This window comes from Pelobates fuscus, chromosome 13 (assembly GCF_036172605.1).
Source record: "Pelobates fuscus isolate aPelFus1 chromosome 13, aPelFus1.pri, whole genome shotgun sequence".
NCBI classification, from domain to species: domain Eukaryota; kingdom Metazoa; phylum Chordata; class Amphibia; order Anura; family Pelobatidae; genus Pelobates; species Pelobates fuscus.
In genome coordinates, this window is record NC_086329.1 from 60,524,215 (window position 1) to 60,551,416 (window position 27,202).

Consider the following 27,202-nt stretch of genomic DNA (forward strand, 5'->3'; position numbering starts at 1 on the left):
AAATATGCATGAAAACAGAGGGAGGGAAGCGCGAGAGAGAGCAGGGAGGGAAAATACTTGCCTCCTGTCATTTTGCAATTTCAACGCTGAGAAAGTAGATCAAAAGCTGGATTAGATGGAGGACGGAAGTAGAACGTCCTAAAGGTGGATTCTCTAGTCCAGTCCGCCTTTCGCAAAATATCTGGAAGAGATGCCCCTAGCTCGTAGGCGGAAGAGGCCGCGGCCCCTCGAACTGAGTGTGCCCCAAAAGTCTGGTCTATCCCGGCAAGGGCTAAGAGCCATCTAACCCATCTGGCCAATGTAGTGACCGAGACTGGAGCGTAGGGGCGGACGTAGGAGATGAGAAGTTGACGATTGGAAGTAGGCCGCAACGTCGCGGTAGCTTCCAGTAGAGACCACACAGAGCTGAGGGTCTGAGAGAAAACGAGGGTCTGAGGGAAAAAAGGAGTGAAAAACAGAGGAAGAGTCAGACTTTGTGCGTCGAGAGACCTGGAAGGTTACTCCCGCTGGACAAAAGGTAAATGCGTCGGCGTCAAAAGCGCTTACATCGGACACCCGATGAAAGGAGACTAGGCAGAGTAGGAAAGTGAATTTCGCCGTAAGTGATACATTCTCGTTAGAAGGCCAGTCCTGTAAAAACTGTAAGACTATGCCAATGTCCCAAAGTCTCGTATTTTGGTTCCGGGGGGTGCCGAAGGCGCATGCTGCGGAGGAGTCTACAGATGAGTAGGTTCTGGCCCACTGTTGTCCCTTGAGTCGGCGTATGAGCCGCTGAGATGGCTGAACGTATAACGTTGATGGACCGGTATGATTTCCCGGCTGTGAATAGAGAGGTGAGGAAATTCATGATGGACAAAATAGGTGCCGTAAAGGGATTGAGATCCCGTCCCAGACACCAAGTTGTCCAGTAGTGCCATGCTGATAGGTAGCACCTCCTTGTACCTGGCGCCCATGAATCCCATAGGAGATCCCTAGTTTCCTGTGATAAATCCTTGGTTTGCCAGGAACCCCTGAAAGAGCCCAGGCCACCAGAGGAAGCCAGTCCTCCATGACCAGTGGATGGGGTAGTCCCTTCAGGTTCCTGAGGATGGTCGGAGTACCTGGTAGGAGGAGGGGATCCCTGTTCGACAGTTCTAGAAGATCTGGGAACCATGGTTGGCTTTGCCATAGAGGCGTTACGAGGGTCAGTGTCACCCTCTGTGTGTGGATTCGGTGAAGAACCCTTGTAATCATTGAGAATGGCGGGAATGCGTAAGCTCCGTGTTGTGGCCATTGTTGCAGAAAAGCATCCGTTGCTAGACTCTCCGGATCTGGGAGCCAGCTGAAGAAGTCCTTCGTTTGACGGTTGTTGCGGGAGGTGAATAAATCCAGGGAGAAAGGACCCCTTTGTGCATCCAGTATCGTGAAAATATGAGGGTCTAGTTGCCAGTCGCTGGCGTCCCGCCAGTGGCGTGAGTACCAGTCTGCTGTCATGTTGGATTCCTCTGGTAGGTGTTCCGCTAACAGCGTGATGTTGCGAGGCAGGCAATAATCAAAGATTTCCTTTGTGAGTTCTACTAGTGCCTGGGAGCGGGTGCCTCCGAGTCGGTTGATGTATCTTACCGCCGAGACATTGTCCATCCGGAGCAAGATGCAGCAGTTGGATAATTCCTTTGCCAGGCTGCGAATGGCGAACAATCCTGCCAGGAGCTCCAGACAGTTGATGTGCATAGAAAGTTCTTGGGGAGTCCACACTCCTCCCGTGGAGGAGGTGCCGTCTGTTGCTCCCTAGCCTGAGCGTCTGGCGTCTGACTCCAGTATGAAGTCTGGTTGGTTTCCGAATATGGTCCGGCCGTTCCAGGCCTGCATGCAGTTCAGCCACCAGTGCAATTCTGACATAGGGACCGGTTGGTCGTATGTTGGGTTTTTGCGAAGGAACTTTGCCTTGAGGCGTTCCATGGCTCTGTAATGTAGGGGTTCGGGAAAGATGGCCTGGATGGATGATGAGAGAAGGTCCACAATCCGTGCCAGCAGTCGTAAAGGTATGGATGTCAGTCGAAGTACCTTCCGAATTTCTCTCCGGATGGTGGCAATCTTTGCGGCCGGAAGGCATAGAGTGCATGATGTTGAGTCTATCTCAAATCCAAGGAATTCGATTGACTGAGCGGGGATCAGTGATGACTTGGGGCCGTTGATAATGAAGCCCAGTGATTCGAGTAGGTGTACATCGTAGTCTGTGTGACTCTTTAGGGTCCTTGCATCCTCGTCGAATATCAAGATGTCGTTGAGGTAGACAATGCATCTTATGCCTTGGGCCCTCAGTTTCGCCATTACCGGCTTCATCATTTTGGTGAAACACCATGGGGCCGAACTGAGACCAAACGGGAGACAGGTGAATTGCCAAGGTGTCCCGTGCCAGTAGAAATGGAGATATGATCAGCTCCTTTCGTGCACAGGGATGGTAACGTATGCGTCCTTGAGGTCTAGACGCCTGAACCAGTAGGTCCCGAAGTAGGTGGATACCCTCCATTTTGAAGTGCCGGTACACCACGTAGGAATTGAGCTCCCTGACGTTGATGACGGGTCGGAATTCCCCGGTCTTCTTCCTGACCAAGAAGATATTGTTGTAGAACCCGGTGGAGTCCGGAGCTGGTTGGATGGCATCTTTGGAATGTAAGTCCTGGAGTTCAGAGTCTATCAAACCAGCGTCCGCCCGTGAAAGTTGGTTCGGGCGTGGTGGGTCTGTTGGAGTGGCATCATCTCGAATTCTCTTTGATAGCCCCGCACCGTCCGAAGTATCCATGTGTCGGAGGATAGGTCTGCCCAATTCTGCGAAAAAAGAGAAACACGACCTGCGATATGGCAAGAGGTTAGAGGTAGGATAGAATGGTGACTTACCGTTGGAGAATTTCGCTCTGGAGCGTCCTCGGCCACCAAGGCCATGGTCCGATCCCCTAAACTGTTGGAATCGATGGCGGGTAGATGAATCAGTGTAGAATGGCTGTGTCCTGGTTGTGCGGGGGCCGGATGGCCAGAAGCGGCTGGTGGCATGGCCCCTCTGCCGACCAGTCCTCCCAAAAACACCTCGGGTGTTGGAGCCGCGGAATACTTACCGCATTGACGTTTGTGCCTTATTGAGGGATGTGAATATATTGATCCTCTTATTAAGCTCAGTAAGGAAGGCCTCTCCAAACAGCTTGCCCTGTGCCAAGGGGACCAATTCCCCCAGTTCGACAAGCTTGTCGTCAATTCGGAAAAGTGCTGCTTGGCGCCTCTCCGAAGAGAGGGCCACATTAGTGTTCCCGAGGACACAGAAGCACCTCTGTGCCCACTCTCGGGTATCCCGTGCCCACTCACGTGCCCACTCACGCACCATATCTGTAAGGCATCATCTGCCATGTCCATGATCCTCGCCAATGGCCCGATGGCATCTAACAATTTGTCAACCATGGCTAGGGTGTGTGATGGTCCTGCGTCATCTTCCCCAGAAGAAGCCTGAGCGGGTTTTTGGGATGATCTGCTTGTGTCTCTTCTGCGTTTAGCAGGGGCCTTTCCTTTGGACTTACGTGGTCCCATGGCCTTGCCTTTCCAATGGTGCTTAGGGGGGTGGGAGCGCTCCCTGGAGGAATCGGAGTCCTCAGAATCCGCCCCATAATGAGCCCGTTTGGGAATGGGCTTAGATGCATCTTGTTCCTATTGGAACGACTTAGCAAAGGCCTTTTCCATGGACGCAGCTACAGCTGCTGCAATCATGGCCTGGAGATCTGAGGGGTTTTGCGATTCTTCCATGGTGTTATAATCACACTCGGGGCTCACCCTGTGAATATGAGGGAGGGCACTTGTGGCACAAAAACTTGGAGAGGCCTGGGGACCAGGGGGTGGTATAGAAGTAGGTAATGGTTAATCTTAGAGGATTATGTGACTGGGGCTCACCCAGGAATTCGGAATCCTGCATGGACAGGTCCGTTCAGCAGCACCCGAATGGGGGCTCACCCCTGCCAGAATAAGGATAATCCAACTGGCTTAAACCGACCCCAAGTGCAAAGCACTAACCTGATACTGGTCCCACAGTGAGCTGTGATAAGGAAGTAGCGTTCAGGAGAATATTCCGGAGTATCTGGCAGTAATAACTGACTGGAGTCTGCAACAGGGTAGTAGTAGCCGTTTAAAATGGCCGCCGGACTGAAGGCAGTTAAAATAGGGTTTTAGTACCTCCCCTAGATGCTAGGGCGGCAAAAGGAGTTACACACGAATTAGCCAAACGCGAGCGCCAATAGATGGTGCGGGTGTTCGGCGCACGAAACGATCGCGAGCACCTAATACAAGGCGTCCGCGGGAAATTTTCCGAACGCTAGGCGTTCGGCAAAAGAAACGAATCTATGTGAATGAACGGTCAGAAAGTGCAGTTCGCGAAGCGAAAAAGAACGTGCAAATGAAGGTGAAAGGCGGGAAATACCGCTAGAGAGATCTGGCACTGGGAAGTAGAGGTGAAGACGGCGAGAATGCCGGTAAGACCTCCTGTAAAAGGGATAGGGATATTAGAAAAGTCACAGAGCCGGGGGGGGGGGACCCCAGAAATAGAGGGGGATAGCTCCCCGAAGGGTAATAATAACAGAAATACAGAAAATTATAGTTATAAAATTCTGATATGAAATACAGTAGAAGTGTAAGGACTGAGAGGATTAACCAAAATCTGTACTTATCTTGTGATGGAGCAGCAAAGAAAGAGGAAATTATGTCATGTGTTACACCTCTTGTACTCTATACTGCATTATGATTGGTTCTCAGTTATGTCACTCTTTTCTTTGCTGTTATGGAGTACAAGAAAGTTTATGCAAAATACGAAGCCTCCTGTCATGTGATAAAATTAACAATTTCAGATGGACATCTCTGCAGATGAAATCGCAGTTATGCACAATATTATGTGAAATTGGACAAGAGAGACACAAGAATACCTAAAATCCTCATGGGAGAGTTAATAAAACAGCAGGCTGTCTGCCACAGTTGTCTACATGGTCTCTCTATCCCTTGACTGTGCAATGAAAATAAATAAATATAAAAATAGGGAGTTCACATGATTCTAGGAGACTTTTCCCTCACTTGATTAACTCCCTAACTCCAGTTAGTGTTAAATTTAGCAGCATCCAATTGACATCATATCAGTAGGGGAAGACCAAGTAAGTGGTTTTCATCATCTACTTATTAATGTCCACATAATTACAGAAAAACACACACACTCTCTGTCTTTCTCTTTTTATCCTCCTCTCTCACACACACACACACACTTTTTTTTTCTCCCTGGTATACATTACTCTGTTACACTGACTCCCTAGATTACAATTAGGTGAGTGGCATAGGCAAGTCAACAGAGGTCTGTGATTGGCAGGACATCTGGGAAACCACCAAAAAGATTCTATTTTTATTTTTATTTTTTTAAGTGAGTACATCTCCTATTTTAACATGCTCTTAAAACCACGCGGTGTGCACTATATTTTATTTTTTTATATCTACGGCGAGGATTTTACCTACCCATAGAAAGAAACAAGTCTGCACCTATATCCTAAGATTGGGTATTATTCCACTCCAGGCCATATGCAAGAAACCATTAGAGAGCTCTAACAAATGTGAGTGTGCATTTTTATATACTATTTATTAAGTATTGGTTTCCTGACATATTGCACTTTTTTTTTGCTCTTGTGTTCATTACAAATGCATACATCCTTCAGTCGGACCAAGATTTCATCATTATATCCATAGGCGGTGATTGTACTGCTCAGATGCTACATCTAGAGATAGCTCTCTACACTGTAAACACACCTGCACAACTTGATGTTTTCCCACTTTATTTATGTTGGAGAAATTGCGGTGCCAGTCGTACCTTTTATCACATGTGGTGGCAATGCTTCAGAGCAGCAGCAGGCCCATGCCCGGGGCCACCCAACTGGTATTGAAAAACAGCTGATTGCATCCTCCCAGAGAGAGCACTGTACGGGAGGGAAAGAGACATAAGCATCATGAGGAGAGAGTTGCTGCAGACACTCACACATGAGCCTCAGCTAACAGAACCCCAAGCATGTCACCCTCCGGCAGACAATATGTATGCTAACAGGAGGGTGGCTGCAAATATAAAAATCATAACTTGTGTATCTGTGTACATATGTCAGTATATGTGTGCCATAGTGTGTGAATGTGCTAGAGAGTGATTCTATGTGTCAGTGTATGTATCTGAATGTGTTTGTGCAAGTGTGTATATGCCAGTGTATGATTAATGAAAAAGGTGGACTAGAAACCCAAGGAGGGACCCAGAGGTATCGACAGTGTAACCCTCACATGTCTACCCCTTGGAGTGAGGGGAGCAACCCATGGGAGGATAATAATGATAAAATTTAACTTTTAATAGATTAATCTAAAATCCCAACAAATATATAGTGATGATAATAGTCCAAATCAGTGCTAACTTACGTGGGTACAGAAGTACAATCTTAAATGTTGCTAGAAACAATAAATAGGGAGGGAAGGGAAAGGGAAACCTAAAATAATTAGGTAAAACCTGTCTAGAACAACAAATCACAGGTTAACAAGGGAGGATAGAAATCAAGGGACGACTAGTATCAGATCCGAACTATCTAATCCCTAACGTGCCTTCGAGGGCACGACGTCGACGCACATGCATGTTCTGGGGTCAGACCAATAACAGCCCAAGGAGGGATATTTAAAACCCTGAATTTCCCTAGTTTATTGCCCTGTTGTGGTTTCCGTTCCTGGTTCCCAAGAGTGCGTTTTCTTATCCTTGTTATTGATATTCCCGGTATTCTGACTTTGGCTATTCTTGACTATTCTGATCTCTGGTTTACCTGACATGGCTTTCTTATCAATCTTGTGTATTTCAGGCTTCCTTGACCTCAGCTTTCCCTTGACCATTCTCTTTCTTTCAACATATCGATCCGGCCATTCTAAGGACCGGTTTACGTTCTATTTTTCTATTCTATGTAAATGTAACATAGTTTTGCGTGTTGGATCACATTAGTAGTCATGACAGTATGTGAGTGTGTCCCTGTGAAAGTGTGTATGTATATGTCAGTGTGTGTGTGTGTGTGTGTGTGTGTATCTGTGTGTCAAGGTGTTTTTATCCATGCCAGTGTGTATCTGTATGTTGTGTCCGCGTCAGTGTGTATGCATATGTCAGTGTCTGTATATTGTGTATCAGGTGCTTGTATGTCAGTGTGTACATGAATGCATTATATGTATGTATATTAGTGTAAGCATTTATTTATGTACATCCACATTTAAAAGTCAACACTACATCCTGTACACCACTGCATTCAGGCAGCCAGTACATGCTGGGATCAGTGACATCCCATCATGTACAGTGCTGTCACTTAAAGTATTGTGATTGCTGACAGCAATTATACTCCTGTCAGACAGCCATTACAGTAGATTATTCAATGTTTCACCTCCCTGCCTTCAGTTGAGCTCCACATAAAAGGGGTGACGTGAGGTAGATTAGCGGTAAAAAGCTGAATATTGGCTCTAATAATCTGCAGAAATGATAATCATTCCTAGTTTTTTGTAAACTGATTGGTCGGTGCTATCTGTGCTCCAAGACAATTCTCCAGGCCAATCCTTTAAGCAGAGTGGAAAATAACTGTCTGTCCAAACTTTCCTGATCGGCCAGGAGAACATTAGCTGGAGGTGGTTTTGTTAGAGTCTGTAGAGATGTTTAAAGGGACAGTTTAGGCACCATAACAACTTTATTATAATTAAGTTTTTATGGTGCCACAATGTCCCTGGTGCTGGCTTACCTTAAGGGGTTAAACCATTCTCGAAGTCTGTGTTCCAGTGCCGAATCTCCCGAATTCTTGCAGAATCTGGCAGCAGTTTTGCTGATTGGCTGAGAGCAGTCAGCTGACGCTCTCAGCCGGTCAGTGAATCCCCATTAATAAAACTGGTTTGAATGGTTTAACCTCGTAAGGTTGTCCAGCACCAGGGACCTCCTGGCACCATAGCAACCTAATTTTGATGAAGTTGTTATGGTGCTCAGAGTTTTTCTTTAAACAACAACTGGATGAAAACATAATATTCAGAGAAATAATTTTTAATATGTGCTCTAGCAGCTTTTTCATCTAAGGAGAGATCTGGCTGCCATTCAGGAATTTTTCCTAGTTTGTTGCAAATTGGAAAAAGCTTTAAGATGGGTGTTCTGCCGTCTTTTGGATCAACAGCAAAAACAGATGTATGAAAGACTGAACTTGATGGATGCATTTCTCTATTCAAGCAATGTAACTTTATACCTGTATAGAATCATTTTTTTTACAGATACAATTTTTGTTAGTATATTTGCCCCCTCCCCCTTCCACACTAGTAATCATTAGTGTTTGGAGGGGAATCCTCTTCAAGGTAGATCTAGTCCAGGAGACTAGGCATATACTGCTTAGGGTCAGTTACAGCCATGGTTCTCAACCTGTGGTATGCGTACCCCAAGGGGTATGCCAAAAACTGGCCGTCTGGCCACCTTAGAGCCCCCTCAGGATGCGACTAGCTGTGCTTTAAGGTAGAGTTGAGTACGCAGTGCACCCGAGTACTCGGATGGCAGGTGGCTACTCTGCCCAAATGTGCTGTATTCAGAGGGGGAAATGCGGGTGGTAAGGGAGTGCTGATTTCTGTGCTTTTCTAAATACTACTCCCTCACACCCTCTGGTGATGCCGGGAGCTGGGTTATGAAATCACTTTGGTCCTGGCATGACTTAACAGCACGCAAGGGAGCAATGCTGGAAGAGCATGAATATTACACAAGCCCCACAGCTGCTGACTTAATCTGGGTGGACTTAAAATAAAAATAATACATAAATAATAAATTTTTGAGTATGTGTGAGAGAATGTATGTGTGTGAAATCACTGAAAGAGTGTGTGAAATCAGTGTGTCTGTCGGTAGGTATGTCTGTCAGTGTGTCAAATTAGTGAGAGTGTGTGTGTCAGTGTCCTCCAAGTGTGGATCAATGTCCTCTGTGTGTACTATATTTTCATTTTGTGACTTGTATACATCAGATTGATAGTTCATAAACTCCTCCTTACAGTATTTCATATTTTTTGTAAAAAAAATACATATATATATTGTTTATTACCTTTGATCAGGCTTGTTCTTCAATATGAGATTAACTTACATATCAATGTCTACACATTTGATTTTGGAATTTAAATCAATGGAAATTACTTTCTCGTGGCAGGGGTACGTAGGCATTTTTTTAGACCTGCAGTGGTACTTCTCCATAAAAGGTTGAGAAACACTGAGTTACAGAAACTGATGATATAGGCAAGGGGTAGAAAGAAGTATGAACAGAACTCAGATTGGCTGGGTGTAATTTGAAAGAACGATACCAACATGATGTAACTAAACAAGCTAAAGTCAGGACAGGCAGGAAGCAGAAATGGTAAAGCACAAACTGGGTCAATATCAGAAATATAGAAACGTGATACAGCACAATAAGGAAAAGTTCAGGACAACAAACTGGCAATGAACCTGAGGAGAGCTGTTCCCCATGAATGCCTAGGCCAAAAGTAGAGCCAACATTTTAGACACAGCAATATAGCTTCTGGCATCAAAATTTCAATTTGTGGTGTGTGCAAGTCAAGTTACAAAAAAGGTTGTGCGAAAAAGGACGTGGACTTGGATCAAAAATGACACACCCTCACATCAAAAAGTAACGCCGACTTGTGTCAAACTAAAGATCGACCAAGCGAGGATGATGCTGGATGTTTTAAAGATGGGTTGATACCCTCCAGTGGCAGGGAGGAAATTTCCAATTGTTTCTGTTCTGCATTATGAATTAATTTCTGTATTCTCTTCCTCAATGTACAAGTAAGGTGGCAGTTAAATAAAATCATACACAATAAAATCAGGATTACAATAATAACAACATAGAATAATGATTTCATTATCTGGGATCCAGTAGGGGACCAACCAGTAAAAGCATTGGACCAATGATGGGCTAAATTATTCTGAACTTCTGAACTCACCTTAAAGAGTTCTCCTTTTAGGATATGTGTGGCTACCTGTGTGTGTACTAGAGCATCATTATGTGTAACAAGATGTTTAAACATATTTTGTTTTCTTTTCATTAAGGAGACACTAGTCTCAAGAGGTAAATGGTAATCTTCAAAAGGCAGCGAGCCTAATAGGGCATTAATATGTTTGTCTAACGTGATTGTGTCTCTGAAATAATATTGGGTGCCATTAAGATCTAACCAGGTAATATTAGTCAAACATCCTGAAAAAGGGAGAGGTAGATTAATACTTGTAGTGCTAGTAATTATCTTTGTAGGGAGATTAGTTGCTAAACAGATATGTTGTGTACTTATTTCTGTCATGGTAAAATAATTTTCAGGATATATGTGCCATATGCACTTGTTAAGTTCATTCTGGAGTAAGCATGGTTCGTAAATAGGGGTCGAGTGTCTACATGCATATCTTTGTCAGTGAGAACACAATGTTTGAGGGAATAGGTCATATTATCTTTGGGAAAAATATAGTCCCCTGTGTATGTAGGTGCCCACCAGGTTAAATTCTTGGCAAAGAGATCATAAACTGGTACTGGTAATGTGTTAAATTGACAAGCTAATTTAACATCCTTTAAATGATGTATGATATAATGTAAAATAGCATGAGCATGAAAAATGTGAAACATTACCAGTTAACCATTCTTTGCATTTAGTGGATTGGGGTTTTCGAAGTAACCATTCATTATCTGTGAGGTTAAGCATTCCTCTAATCTTCTCTAGTTTAGGAATCATTAGTGTGTCTTCTAATGCTGATCTTTGTTGTTGCATCCATAAATACCTGATGGCACAGGTACTCCAGTTACTTAGACCTGTAGTGAATTTCATAGTTGCAACAGTTAAATTATCTAAATAATTATACATTGATTTATCTAAATCCAATCCTGTAACCTGTGATTTAACAACAGTTGGAGCCCAGTTTGCAGTAGCATGGAAACCAGTCCCTATATGCATACTGGCTGTGTTTAACTTATTCTTGAGGGTCTCCATGTCTATACTATTTAGTATATGTAAAGGATCCTGCTATCCGTGCAGCGCTGATCCTTGTAGCGTCGCCCTAAATCCAAGCTGAAAAGAATGAAGTAGTGATTATAGCTCCCAATTCCCCAAACATGAGTCGAGACTTCATGAAGGGGTAAAACTAATGTGTCTATTGATGGCCAAACTCAGCCCTTTCATGATGGTCTCCCAGCAAGGGAACTCCCACATGGGACCTTGTGGAAGACTGTAACAAAATATGCAGAACCAATCAGTATACAGTACAATTATTATACACACCCACAGGAAGAGTGTAACCCCTCTTCTGTATCCTGGAGATAATTAACTTAAGTGGTTGCAGAGAACCTAATTATCTCCGGGCAGAGAGAAACATGTGCTTTTTACCTTTTAACAAAACTGTATTAAAATCAATAATTCATGTTTCGCTGAACGAAGTCCCCATGTTCCACAGCCCCCCCCCCCCCCCCCCCCCCAGATAGCTTGGATCTGAGCGCATATTATAGGTGAATAGCGCTCAGATCCCACGAACACAGTTCTCAATAACGTCGAGTAAAGTTTAAGTTCACCAGCTGTAATGGAAGTTAAACTGCACGAACCCACATACGAGTGTAACAGGGGAAATGTACAATCCAAGCAAGTAAGGCGAATTATGTGATCCAGAGACAGAGGGCTCTGTCCCAAGTGCCTTAAGACCCCATGACTTAATGGGCCAGCATCCCAGGGTAAGAGGCTAGCAATCCGGCTCCTCCAAGCGATAGGGGGGTAGGGCAGTTTGTCACATGCAGACCCAGTGACAAAAGCCATTTTGTCACAGTATACCCATAGTGGTTCCAGCACCTCCTATTAGTGTGTCATACTGCCCTTTTCTGCCTTTTGTTTGTTGTGTTACATAATGTTACAACAGGAGTAGTGATTTTTAATGACACATGTACAGCTTGTAAGAAGACAGTTGTATTAACACATGTGCATGCAATAGGTGTGTGTGTGTTGTTGTTGACTTTTGGTTCTATGGTAGAGGATAAAGGACAGTAATAAGGTGTAAAAATATAAGGTAGTGTATAGTTCTCAATTGCAGTGTCGTTCATTGTAGCGGAGAGCTGATATCCCACAGCTATTCTCCACTGAAGATCCCAGGAAGGCTCAGGAACAAGGCAATAGTAAATCCACAGGCAGAGTTTCCAGCAGGCAAAATAACACAGCAACCCCATCATAGAATTGTTCCATGAGCAACATTTGTATCACATCTTCCATGGATCGGGCCTTGCTGGCTTGCACCCATCCAAGGGCCACCCGCTGCAACCTACAAGCCCACTCGGCATGTGAGTCTTTATCTGCCTTTTTCAACTCTCGAAACCGCCTTCGGTATGCCTCTGGTGTTATGGCATACCGGGCCAATATAATCTCCTTTACCCGGCTGTAGTTCCGGATCTCCTCATCTGGTACAGTTCTATAAGCTTCTGCTGCCCTACCAGACAACCGCCCAGCCAAAATAGGTACCCAATCCTCAGTACTGATCTTATGTAAGGCACACAGTCTTTCAAAATCTTGGAGGAAAGCATCTATGTCTTCCTCCGCCTCCACATAGTTTTTAAACGCTTGGTAAGGAATTTTTGTCTTACCCTCTGTACTGTTGGTATTTGCTGTGTCCCGTACTGTGATTTTTGTTGCTTGCTGCAATCCCTCTTGCTTCCAGTAGGTCCTTTAGCGTGGTTCTTTTAAGCTTAGCATAGTCACTCTCCATCCGTATTCCATTAATCCTTGTTCCCTTGTGAGTCTGGATCCCAGTGCTGCCAACCAATGTAGCGGAGAGCTGATATCCCACAGCTATTCTCCACTGAAGATCCCAGGAAGGCTCAGGAACAAGGCAATAGTAAATCCACAGGCAGAGTTTCCAGCAGGCACAATAACACAGCAAGATCCCCACAGCAATCCCAATAACTGGACGACACACAGTTTCAGGAACAGAACTGCTGGCTGGTACATCCAGCCTGCCTTTTATTACAACTGTACACAGACAGGCCACACCCAGGGGAAGGCATAAAATAACCAATAGTATCATGGGTGCAACCCACACATCCCCTCACCTTAGTGTGACACATAATCCCATTATACATACAGTTAAAATATACTTTTTACACAACTTTCATAACTCTAAAACCATACATCACATTCACATAAAAATACATATCACAATCAATCCATTCAGGGGAACAACATATTAAAAAATGGCATGAATCCGACCAGGGGTTCAAAAGTTACTGAAAGTATCTTTTGTCCCTTACTAGCCGCATGGCAAACCAGTTTAGACAGGTTTTACATAGGCCTCTCTCCTGGAGACAAAGAGGAAAGTAATCCAATTATCCAGGGCTAGAAGCAGACTCCATTAACCACATGGTTACAGAAAGACATAAAACACTTTAAAATACAGAAAGTTACTTTTTATCCATAACACACATACATGTAACATATCCCCAGATAGCTCATGTCTGAGTGCACATTATTAGGTGAATGGCACACAGACCACACAAATACAGTTTAATTGCCATGGAGCCAAAGTCTTTCCCATAGTCTTTCATTATATGAATAGGCTCCATGGCATAGCTATCTGGGGGTATCACCGCTCACACAGGGCAAGTACCGAATGGCCCCTCTGTGTTTAAAGGGCCAGAATGAGTGACATGCACTCTGTTCGGGCCGAATACGTTTTTTAAAAGGGCCCAATCTCCCAGGGCCATAGTCCAAAGGCAGCAGGCGGCAATCAACAATACAGGAAGGACAGCCACAATAGGGTTCCGCTACATTCATAATGACTAACATTTGTCCCTTTTTCCAATTAATGGTACCAGTTGTATAATCATTATTAAAAGTAATAAGGCCTGTCTGTTTACATTGATATGCAACCTTACTAATTTTCTTATAATATATATCCTAAACCTGTTTAGGTGTTTTTTTTCTTACCATCAGAACTTATATTAAATAAGGTGGCACAGATACTAGTGCAATTAGCAACCTTAACTGTGCACATTTCTGCGTTATAAGATCTAACAATTTTCTGTGAACCTTCAAACAAACATAATGCATCGGTTTCATTAGCTGTGGACACATTCCATATGGGTAACTGGTACTTATAAGGGTTATTATTTGTCCAATTCATCCAAATTGCATATTACATGCTGATTGAAAGGTGGTGGAGAAAAGTTCTTGAGGGAGCGTGTGTGATGAATGCTAGATGAGGGGCTAAGGCCTAATTGGGCTGGGGGTATTGAAGAATTGTTCATCGTGTCAGAGTCCTTTTTCCAGAAACAAACAGGTTTCAAACTTGACATTGACTTGTACTCATAATGGCATTCAAGGAACAATATCAGAGGGCTTTTTTTTTAGTTTGGCTTTGTAAGGGGGTGCAGTTGACAAATCCTACATCTAACTTAGATGAAGCCCACACAGAGGAAGGAACAGCAGACAAATCAATAGTTTCAGAACACAACATAGACACATCAATACCACCAGAGGGCGTGCAAGTAATGGTAGCTCCCAGAATACCAAGAAGATCCCTTCCCAGCAAATTAACAGGACATTTAGGTATTATACGAAAAGGGTGCATAGTAGAAAAACCATTAAGAGGACAGAAAACAGACAGTGGTGGTGTGACAAAAGTGGGTGTTGACACTCCATTAATACCCAATGAAGGTGTAGACTTTTTCCTTGTCCCCTGATAATAGGTGTCACAGAAACTGGAACACGTAGCTCCAGTATCTACCAAAAATGGCAAGGATCTACCTTCTATGACCAGAATGCAAAAAGGCTGATTGTCACCTTCAAGGCATCCCTATTGGGGCCATGGGATGTGATGGGTGTGCTGGTCAGTGGTACCTGTGAATGGCCCTAGTGCAGTTTGGGCTTGCTGGAGAGAGGGGGGAGGGGGAAGTGCCGGCCAGTGGTGTTGGGAGTGGGCCTGGTGTTGTTCTTGCCTACCGGGCATATTTTGAGAATTGTGGGGTTGTTGGGGATGCTGGGGTTTCCTGGGGTGTGGACACTCATTCCTCCAGTGGCCATTCTGCCCACAGTTGAAACAAGTGTTCCTGTCTATTCCTCATTGGTTACCCCTCCCCCTATAACCCTGATTTCCCTGTCTCCATCCCCTTGCCCCTCTTTGACCACCCCTTCCACGGGCTCTATGTGCTCCATCCCATCCTCTCTCTCGGGCTTGTGTAGGTGGACAGTGTTGCAATCCCTGAGCATAATAAGCAACCTTACTTCCTGAATCTTTTCTTAAGTCAAAACAACCTGCATTTTCCTTTTCTATAACCTTGGTAAGAAAATCTGAGCCATCCAAATTGGCCCAGTCTGAAATCAATTGTTTCACAAGCAAAGAATACTGTGGCAACATATTACCAAGGCATGACTGTATTTTAAGGAGATCCATATCATCTCCAGACTTCAAACCTGCCTACCAATCTCTTCCTTTGCACCTTGCTTACATGCCAAAGCAGTGGATATAGACTGCTTATTCTTCCATAATCTCAACATTTCAATTTCCACCTCATTCCACATTTTAGCACATCCTGCTGAAGTACTAAGCTCATAAACACCATCACTACCAGCCTCTCCAACTCCAGTACCATTGTCTGTCTCACTGATAGAGGGTACCTTAGACCAATCCCAACCAGAATCTGAGTCATACCATAATATTCCATTTATAATTAACTGTATGTCTATCTGTGTCATGTTCTGTCCTAAGCACATTCTTTTCAGATACATTAGGCATGCAGAGGGATTAGTACGGGGGTTTGGGGCACCTTGAATAATGTCCTTAAGTACTCCAGGATTAATGGGTTTCATTATTAACTGATTACCAACAGTCATGAATGGAGCAGTACGATCAGCACCTTCTAATTCTGGCATCTCTATATCATCATCATCTTGCTTATGTACATATGTTTTTAACATCTTGCCACTTTTAAGTTTAATTCCCATTTGTACTGTTAATTTAATTGAACCGGGAGGTGACTGTGGATATTCTATATCAGAATCTGGTGTAGATGATGATTCCTGTAATTGCTGTGATTGCTGTGATTGTGAATTAACAGCTGCAGCAATACAAATATCTTCTATATCATCCTCTGAGGGGGCATTAGGTAAAGCAGGATACATTGCTTTATAGGGAGGTGGGGGTTGTGGTTGGGCATGGCTGCGGGCTGACTGTGTAGGGGGCACAGTTGGTGGTGGATATAGATTCTCAGGAGGGGCTTCTATGGGAAAGCGGATGGTATTTGTAGCGGAGGCCTGGTATTTCACAGGTTAACTCCACTATCGATTCCAGTGAGGCTCAGGAACAAGTATTATAAATCAATAGAGTAGTACTTTCAGCAGGCAAAACAATCCAATAATACCCCAACAGCACTCCCAATAACTGGACGACACACAGCATCAGGAACAGAACTGACCTTTAATCCACACAGTCTCCTTATAAAGCATTCTCCCATGCAAGGGAGGGATTCACATTAATTAGGACAGTAACCAATAATATAACCGTTAACTATACTGTACATTTACCCCAAACCTGGATGTACCCCTAAACTAGTACATAGCATCAATCTTTTTTTTTTTAGACATTCTTTATTTATAATAGTTTTCAAAATAGGGAGGGAGACAGAAAAAAGAAAGGGGGGGGGTGAGTAAGATACACTTCACAGAATACAGTACATTGATAAACAATTTAAATGGCTACTCCAAGTTCACAAGCAATTTCTGTAATATCTGAACGATTGACATCGAGCCTGCCTGCACCTTTCCTGTAAGGGCGGAGTCCCGCCGGGGAGCGGGGCCATGGAGCGGGCAATTGGCACGGAAAGCAGGCCGGTCTGGGGTAGTAGAGGAGTGTGTACCTAGTTCTGGGTCGGGAGGTGAAGGTCACCCTTCCTGGGAGAGTACCTGACACGTAGTGAGGGCTGGGCTCTAGTCGCTGAAAACCGTGTCCTGGGTCAGGCACAGGGAAGGGGGGGGACGGGAGGGGGGGAGGAGAGAAGGGGAAAGGCTGAGACCAGGGCTATCCCCAGGGGATGCGGAACACAACTGTAAGTTCAGTCGCCTATGTTTTATCAGAGGCAGAGTAGGCCGATCAGGCCTGTCCACGGGCGATGTAGGTCGTCCATGGAAACCACAGGAGAGCACACTTGTCCGAGCGATCCTGCAGGGAAGCAGTCAACATTTCCATGTTATGAATTTCCTCTACCTTATCCACCCATTGTCTATATGTGGGCACTGCCTGGCTTTTCCAGAGCAGAGGGATGAGACTTTTCGCGGCAGAGAGCAGGTGTATCGTGAGCGTCTTCTTATACCTTTGGACCGACATGGCTGTGTGGTGCAGAAGCATTGGTAGCGGTTGCAGTGGAAGGTCCGGGTCTGCAATTTCGGTGATCTTAGTGTGTATCAACTGCCAGAATGGGATAATGCGGGGACAGGTCCACCAGATGTGAAGGCTAGTGCCCGGGGCAGAGCCACATCTCCAGCATTCGCCAGAGGAAGTGCCATACATACGTTTAAGCATGTCCGGGGTTCTGTACCATTGAGTGAGCAGTTTATAGCTCACTTCCTGGTACTTAGAGCTAATGGAGCACTTGTGGGTTAAGAGGAAGATTTTGTCCCACTCCTGGGCCGTCAGGTGCATCCCTGTCTCCCTTTCCCATTTATCCGTGAATCCTAGTGGGCTTTCATTGCCCAGGACTTGTAGCATAGTGTAAAGATGCGATACGGCATGATCTAGGTGTTTCCTGTCTGTACATAGGCGTTCGAAGTCTGTCAATGGTCTGTGTATGTGATCTACACCTTGGAGGCTCATGTAGTAGGTCTTCACCTGGTGATAACGGAACCTGTCCAGTGTAGATGGTCTCTGTGCCGTCGCTACGTCAGTCAGTGGTTTAAGGGCTCTGTCTCCTGTCCATTGTCGAAGGAAGATCCAGTCCGTCTGTGTGAAGTTTCGGAATGCCGCGGGGGGAAGACCTCCTGCTAGATTTGGGTTGTGAGCAGTTTATAGCTCACTTCCTGGTACTTAGAGCTAATGGAGCACTTGTGGGTTAAGAGGAAGATTTTGTCCCACTCCTGGGCCGTCAGGTGCATCCCTGTCTCCCTTTCCCATTTATCCGTGAATCCTAGTGGGCTTTCATTGCCCAGGACTTGTAGCATAGTGTAAAGATGCGATACGGCATGATCTAGGTGTTTCCTGTCTGTACATAGGCGTTCGAAGTCTGTCAATGGTCTGTGTATGTGATCTACACCTTGGAGGCTCATGTAGTAGGTCTTCACCTGGTGATAACGGAACCTGTCCAGTGTAGATGGTCTCTGTGCCGTCGCTACGTCAGTCAGTGGTTTAAGGGCTCTGTCTCCTGTCCATTGTCGAAGGAAGATCCAGTCCGTCTGTGTGAAGTTTCGGAATGCCGAGGGGGGAAGACCTCCTGCTAGATTTGGGTTGTAGGTTAGAGGCGTAAGTGGGTTCGGAGATGTGGTGAGTCGGTGTGTGTAACGCAGTGTGCACCATACCCTAAGGGTGGCATCGATGAGTGGGTTGTGGGTCCGGAGTTCCGCGAACGTGAGGGATCCAAGCCATAGCCTGGCTGGGATCGTCCCCCCGGCCTGGTGCACCTCCATGGGCACCCATCTTTTGGCCCCAGGGCGTGCATGCCAGTCCACTACCCGTTGAAGATGTGTGGCGCGGTAGTATTGCTGCATGGAGGGCAGCCCGGCACCCCCCGCCGATTTTGGTCTTTCTAAAGTGGCTCTACGGATGCGGGATGCGGAGCGATTCCAGATAAAGTTGCGTATTTCCCTCGTAAGAATGCGGAAAAACGCTTGGGGTATCGCGACAGGTAGGGCCGCGAAAAGGTACAACAGTCTAGGGAGGACGTTCATTTTAAGCGCCTGGATGCGGCCAAACCAGGTGAGATATTGTGGTGACCAGCGAAGGAGGTCCTTTTGAATGTTCGTTAGGAGGGGCGGAAAGTTAGCTGTGTACAATTGGGTCAGATCGCGTGGTAGCCAGGTGCCTAGGTATTTTAGTTTGGTGGGTTGCCAGGAAAAGGAGAACAGGCTTTGCAGGCGGTCAGCGAAGCCGGCGTCACTTAGCAGTGACATGGCTTCAGATTTATCAAGGTTGAGTTTTAGATTGGAGACTTGACGGTACTCCCGAAACGCTTGAAGAAGGTTAGGGATGGAGATCAGAGGTTGTTCTATAAAAAACAGCATATCATCCGCGTAGGCGGCCAGTTTGTGTTCCTCGGCTCCCATCGACACCCCTGTAATGCCCCCATCCTGTCTGACCGCCTCCAGGAATGGCTCTAGAGAGAGGGCAAACAGGAGGGGGGACAGGGGGCATCCCTGGCGAGTGCCGTTACTGATGGGGAATGGTTGTGTAAGGGTCCCATTGACTCGGATCCGCGCTGTCGGTTTCGTGTACAGTGCCGACACCCAGGTGCATATTTGGGGGCCAAATCTAAAGTGGCGGAGGGTGGACGCGAGGTATGTCCAGTCAACTCGATCGAACGCTTTTTCGGCGTCCGTCGAAAGTAGGACAGCCTCTCTCCGCTCAGATGTAACCGAGTGTATTATATTGAGCGCTCGTATCGTGTCGTCCCTGGCCTCCCTCCCTGCGATGAACCCGACCTGGTCTGGGTGGACCAGGTCCGGGAGAAGTGGGGAGATCCGTCGAGCTAGGGTCTTGGCAAAAAGTTTTAGGTCTGAATTCAACAATGATATTGGGCGGTAGCTCGAGCAGTTAGTCGGATCCTTCCCTTCTTTGGGGATTACCGTGATAGTGGCAGCTAAGGTATCAGTGGGGAATTGCCCGCCCTCACGGATCGAATTCAGCCCCAACAAAAGTTTGGGCAGGAGGGTGTCACTGTACGTGCGGAGGTATGCAATCGGTAACCCGTCAGGACCGGGGGCCCTATGTGGCTTCATGAGTTTCAGAGTGCCTTTGAGTTCCTCAAGTGTTATGGGTTGCTCTAGGCCATCTGATTGATCTTGGGTGAGTGTCTTGCAAATGTGCTTGGCGAGGTAGTCCGCAACCCTCTTCTGGTGTGTCTGGGTGTTTGTCTCTGGTGTGGTTTGCGATCGATTGTACAAGTCTCTGTAGTATGTCTGAAAGGCGTCAAGTATCCCGTCCGGCCGTCTCGTGCTATGTCGGTCATGCGTGTTTATTTTGTGAATGTGGTGTGCCCTTCTCTTTGCCTGTAGCATCTTCGCCAGAAGCCTACCGCTTTTACTGGAATGTTCGTAGAAATACCTGCCGGATTTCGTAATAGTGTGTAATAGTCCCTGGGAAAGGTGATCTCTAAGCTCTCTCCGTGCAGCGGTCAGTCGTAGGTAGTCGTCGTCGTCTAACGTTTGTTTATGTATGGCTTCCAGGTTTGACACTTTAGTCGTGAGGTCTGTGAGTTGCCTGCGCCTGTCTTTTTTGCGCTGTGTACAGAGGGCGATGTAATGACCCCGTATAACACATTTATGTGCCTCCCATACCGTCAGGGGGGGTGTGTCGGGTCTCTCGTTCGTGTCAAAGTACTGCGAGAGCGTTTGGAGCGTGGATGTACGAACGGCTACGTCGTTCAGCAGGGATACATTGAGTTTCCATTGTCTGTCCCTAGGTCTGTGGAGGGGCGAGCTCGTGCGAATCTTAACCGGTGCATGGTCAGAGTGGGTCGTGAGTCAATTTTTGTACACGTAACTAAGGTGTAAGTAAATCTGGGCTAAAATTCTTCTTGTTTTACATTCACTGAGATATGTACTAGTGTGTATATTTTTTCCCTAGGAATATGTTTTGTGAATTTGTGACTAATGTAGTCTGGCTTCAGATATATATTTTTGAGAAGCTGTGTGTTAATTGATTTACTAACAAAGAACTCTAAATTAAATTTGGAGGCAGATTTGAAAATATATTTGAAAAATATGGTAAAAAAAATCTGCAATTTAAAAAAGTGATAGAATTATGTTAAGTCATATTGCATATTGCATTTGTATATTTATCAAACACCACATTGATTCAGAATTGAAGATTATGCTAGCTTTAGTGTACAGATAATCTTTAATTTTAATAATGACAGGAGGCGAGTATTTTGCATAATCTTTCTTTACTAACTCCAAAGCAGCAAAGAAAAGAGTGACAACTGAGAAGCAATCATAATGCAGTATAGAGTATAAGAGGTGTAACATATGACATCATTTCCTCTTAACCATGCGACATCACAAGATCACAATGCAGAAAACAATAGAGATAACTCAAACCTGAAAATTGAACAGAAACAGATAGACTCCAAGGGAAGAACTTCTTGATGTCAAGTGACGATCTTCCATGACAAGACGATGATGACATCTTGAATGGAGTCTTTAGTGTCTTAATTCATCTGGTTAAACTGAAACGAGAATATAAAGGGTATTAGAGTCCAAAAAATGGTTGTGTAAAACAATGAACTGTCTATCCCTTATGATTAAGTAAAACCATCATTATTAAAATAGATCGAAAACCTTCCTCCCATCTATTGATGCTAACTAAACATCCCACCCACATGGCATATCTGTATTAAGTGTGCGACAAACCCAACTTAGGCAATAGAACAATAATAACAGAAACAAAGAGATAGAAATATGCATGAAAACAGAGGGAGGGAAGCGCGAGAGAGAGCAGGGAGGTAAAATACTCGCCTCCTGTCATTTTGCAATTTCAACGCTGAGAAAGTAGATCAAAAGCTGGATTAGATGGAGGACGGAAGTAGAACGTCCTAAAGGTGGATTCTCTAGTCCAGTCCGCCTTTCGCAAAATATCTGGAAGAGATGCCCCTAGCTCGTAGGCGGAAGAGGCCGCGGCCCCTCGAACTGAGTGTGCCCCAAAAGTCTGGTCTATCCCGGCAAGGGCTAAGAGCCATCTAACCCATCTGGCCAATGTAGTGACCGAGACTGGAGCGTAGGGGCGGACGTAGGAGATGAGAAGTTGACGATTGGAAGTAGGCCGCAACGTCGCGGTAGCTTCCAGTAGAGACCACACAGAGCTGAGGGTCTGAGAGAAAACGAGGGTCTGAGGGAAAAAAGGAGTGAAAAACAGAGGAAGAGTCAGACTTTGTGCGTCGAGAGACCTGGAACAAAAAGGTAAATGCGTTGGCGTCAAAAGCGCTTACATCGGACACCCGATGAAAGGAGACTAGGCAGAGTAGGAAAGTGAATTTCGCCGTAAGTGATACATTCTCGTTAGAAGGCCAGTCCTGTAAAAACTGTAAGACTATGCCAATGTCCCAAAGTCTCGTATTTTGGTTCCGGGGGGTGCCGAAGGCGCATGCTGCGGAGGAGTCTACAGATGAGTAGGTTCTGGCCCACTGTTGTCCCTTGAGTCGGCATATGAGCCGCTGAGATGGCTGAACGTATCACGTTGATGGACCGGTATGATTTCCCGGCTGTGAATAGAGAGGTGAGGAAATTCATGATGGACGAAATAGGTGCCGTAAAGGGATTGAGATCCCGTCCCAGACACCAAGTTGTCCAGTTGTGCCATGCTGATAGGTAGCACCTCCTTGTACCTGGCGCCCATGAATCCCATAGGAGATCCCTAGTTTCCTGTGATAAATCCTTGGTTTGCCAGGAACCCCTGAAAGAGCCCAGGCCACCAGAGGAAGCCAGTCCTCCCTGACCAGCGGATGGGGTAGTCCCTTCAGGTTCCTGAGGATGGTCGGAGTACCTGGTAGGAGGAGGGGATCCCTGTTCGACAGTTCTAGAAGATCTGGGAACCATGGTTGGCTTTGCCATAGAGGCGTTATGAGGGTCAGTGTCACCCTCTGTGTGTGGATTCGGTGAAGAACCCTTGTAATCATTGAGAATGGCGGGAATGCGTAAGCTCCGTGTTGTGGCCATTGTTGCAGAAAAGCATCCGTTGCTAGACTCTCCGGATCTGGGAGCCAGCTGAAGAAGTCCTTCGTTTGACGGTTGTTGCGGGAGGTGAATAAATCCAGGGAGAAAGGACCCCTTTGTGCATCCAGTATCGTGAAAATATGAGCATCTAGTTGCCAGTCGCTGGCGTCCCGCCAGTGGCGTGAGTACCAGTCTGCTGTCATGTTGGATTCCTCTGGTAGGTGTTCCGCTAACAGCGTGATGTTGCGAGGCAGGCAATAATCAAAGATTTCCTTTGTGAGTTCTACTAGTGCCTGGGAGCGGGTGCCTCCGAGTCGGTTGATGTATCTTACCGCCGAGACATTGTCCATCCGGAGCAAGATGCAGCAGTTGGATAATTCCTTTGCCAGGCTGCGAATGGCGAACAATCCTGCCAGGAGCTCCAGACAGTTGATGTGCATAGAAAGTTCTTGGGGAGTCCACACTCCTCCCGTGGAGGAGGTGCCGTCTGTTGCTCCCTAGCCTGAGCGTCTGGCGTCTGACTCCAGTATGAAGTCTGGTTGGTTTCCGAATATGGTCCGGCCGTTCCAGGCCTGCATGCAGTTCAGCCACCAGTGCAATTCTGACATAGGGACCGGTTGGTCGTATGTTGGGTTTTTGCGAAGGAACTTTGCCTTGAGGCGTTCCATGGCTCTGTAATGTAGGGGTTCGGGAAAGATGGCCTGGATGGATGATGAGAGAAGGTCCACAATCCGTGCCAGCAGTCGTAAAGGTATGGATGTCAGTCGAAGTACCTTCCGAATTTCTCTCCGGATGGTGGCAATCTTTGCGGCCGGAAGGCATAGAGTGCATGATGTTGAGTCTATCTCAAATCCAAGGAATTCGATTGACTGAGCGGGGATCAGTGATGACTTGGGGCCGTTGATAATGAAGCCCAGTGATTCGAGTAGGTGTACATCGTAGTCTGTGTGACTCTTTAGGGTCCTTGCATCCTCGTCGAATATCAAGATGTCGTTGAGGTAGACAATGCATCTTATGCCTTGGGCCCTCAGTTTCGCCATTACCGGCTTCATCATTTTGGTGAAACACCATGGGGCCGAACTGAGACCAAACGGGAGACAGGTGAATTGCCAAGGTGTCCCGTGCCAGTAGAAATGGAGATATGATCAGCTCCTTTCGTGCACAGGTATGGTAACGTATGCGTCCTTGAGGTCTAGACGCCTGAACCAGTCGTTGTCTCGAAGTAGGTCCCAAAGAAGGTGGATACCCTCCATTTTGAAGTGCCGGTACACCACGTAGGAATTGAGCTCCCTGACGTTGATGACGGGTCGGAATTCCCCGGTCTTCTTCCTGACCAAGAAGATATTGTTGTAGAACCCGGTGGAGTCCGGAGCTGGTTGGATGGCATCTTTGGAATGTAAGTCCTGGAGTTCAGAGTCTATCAAACCAGCGTCCGCCCGTGAAAGTTGGTTCGGGCATGGTGGGTCTGTTGGAGTGGCATCATCTCGAATTCTCTTTGATAGCCCCGCACCGTCCGAAGTATCCATGTGTCGGAGGATAGGTCTGCCCAATTCTGCGAAAAAAGAGAAACACGACCTGCGATATGGCAAGAGGTTAGAGGTAGGATAGAATGGTGACTTACCGTTGGAGAATCTCGCTCTGGAGCGTCCTCGGCCACCAAGGCCATGGTCCGATCCCCTAAACTGTTAGAATCAATGGCGGGTAGATGAATCAGTGTAGAATGGCTGTGTCCTGGTTGTGCGGGGGCCGGATGGCCAGAAGCGGCTGGTGGCATGGCCCCTCTGCCGACCAGTCCTCCCAAAAACACCTCGGGTGTTGGAGCCGCGGAATACTTACCGCATTGACGTTTGTGCCTTATTGAGGGATGTGAATATATTGATCCTCTTATTAAGCTCAGTAAGGAAGGCCTCTCCAAACAGCTTGCCATGTGCCAAGGGGACCAATTCCTTATCCCCCAGTTCGACAAGCTTGTCGTCAATTCGGAAAAGTGCTGCTTGTTGCCTCTCCGAAGAGAGGGCCACATTAGTGTTCCCGAGGAAACAGAAGCACCTCTGTGCCCACTCTCGGGTATCCCGTGCCCACTCACGTGCCCACTCACGCACCATATCTGTAAGGCATCATCTGCCATGTCCATGATCCTCGCCAATGGCCCGATGGCATCTAACAATTTGTCAACCATGGCTAGGGTGTGTGATGGTCCTGCGTCATCTTCCCCAGAAGAAGCCTGAGCGGGTTTTTGGGATGATCTGCTTGTGTCTCTTCTGCGTTTAGCAGGGGCCTTTCCTTTGGACTTACGTGGTCCCATGGCCTTGCCTTTCCAATGGTGCTTAGGGGGGTGGGAGCGCTCCCTGGAGGAATCGGAGTCCTCAGAATCCGCCCCATAATGAGCCCGTTTGGGAATGGGCTTAGATGCATCTTGTTCCTATTGGAACGACTTAGCAAAGGCCTTTTCCATGGACGCAGCTACAGCTGCTGCAATCATGGCCTGGAGATCTGAGGGGTTTTGCGATTCTTCCATGGTGTTATAATCACACTCGGGGCTCACCCTGTGAATATGAGGGAGGGCACTTGTGGCACAAAAACTTGGAGAGGCCTGGGGACCAAGGGGTGGTATAGAAGTAGGTAATGGTTAATCTTAGAGGATTATGTGACTGGGGCTCACCCAGGAATTCGGAATCCTGCATGGACAGGTCCGTTCAGCAGCACCTGAATGGGGGCTCACCCCTGCCAGAATAAGGATAATCCAACTGGCTTAAACCGACCCCAAGTGCAAAGCACTAACCTGATACTGGTCCCACAGTGAGCTGTGATAAGGAAGTAGCGTTCAGGAGAATATTCCGGAGTATCTGGCAGTAATAACTGACTGGAGTCTGCAACAGGGCAGTAGTAGCCGTTTAAAATGGCCGCCGGACTGAATTAGCCAAACGCGAGCGCCAATAGATGGTGCGGGTGTTCGGCGCACGAAACGATCGCGAGCACCTAATACAAGGCGTCCGCGGGAAATTTTCCGAACGCTAGGCGTTCGGCAAAAGAAACGAATCTATGTGAATGAACGGTCAGAAAGTGCAGTTCGCGAAGCGAAAAAGAACGTGCAAATGAAGGTGAAAGGCGGGAAATACCGCTAGAGAGATCTGGCACTGGGAAGTAGAGGTGAAGACGGCGAGAATGCCGGTAAGACCTCCTGTAAAAGGGATAGGGATATTAGAAAAGTCACAGTGCCGGGGGGGGGGACCCCAGAAATAGAGGGGGATAGCTCCCCGAAGGGTAATAATAACAGAAATACAGAAAATTATAGTTATAAAATTCTGATATGAAATACAGTAGAAGTGTAAGGACTGAGAGGATTAACCAAAATCTGTACTTATCTTGTGATGGAGCAGCAAAGAAAGAGGAAATTATGTCATGTGTTACACCTCTTGTACTCTATACCGCATTATGATTGGTTCTCAGTTATGTCACTCTTTTCTTTGCTGCTATGGAGTACAAGAAAGTTTATGCAAAATACGAAGCCTCCTGTCATGTGATAAAATTAACAATTTCAGATGGACATCTCTGCAGATGAAATCGCAGTTATGCACAATATTATGTGAAATTGGACAAGAGAGACACAAGAATACCTAAAATCCTCATGGGAGAGTTAATAAAACAGCAGACTGTCTGCCACAGTTGTCTACATGGTCTCTCTATCCCTTGACTGTGCAATGAAAATAAATAAATATAAAAATAGGGAGTTCACATGATTCTAGGAGACTTTTCCCTCACTTGATTAACTCCCTAACTCCAGTTAGTGTTAAATTTAGCAGCATCCAATTGACATCATATCAGTAGGGGAAGACCAAGTAAGTGGTTTTCATCATCTACTTATTAATGTCCACATAATTACAGAAAAACACACACACTCTCTGTCTTTCTCTTTTTATCCTCCTCTCACACACACACACACACACACACACACACACACACACACACACACTTTTTTTTTCTCCCTGGTATACATTACTCTGTTCCACTGACTCCCTAGATTACAATTAGGTGAGTGGCATAGGCAAGTCAACAGAGGTCTGTGATTGGCAGGACATCTGGGAAACCACCAAAAAGATTCTATTTTTATTTTTATTTTTTTAAGTGAGTACATCTCCTATTTTAACATGCTCTTAAAACCACGCGGTGTGCACTATATTTTATTTTTTTATATCTACGGCGAGGATTTTACCTACCCATAGAAAGAAACAAGTCTGCACCTATATCCTAAGATTGGGTATTATTCCACTCCAGGCCATATGCAAGA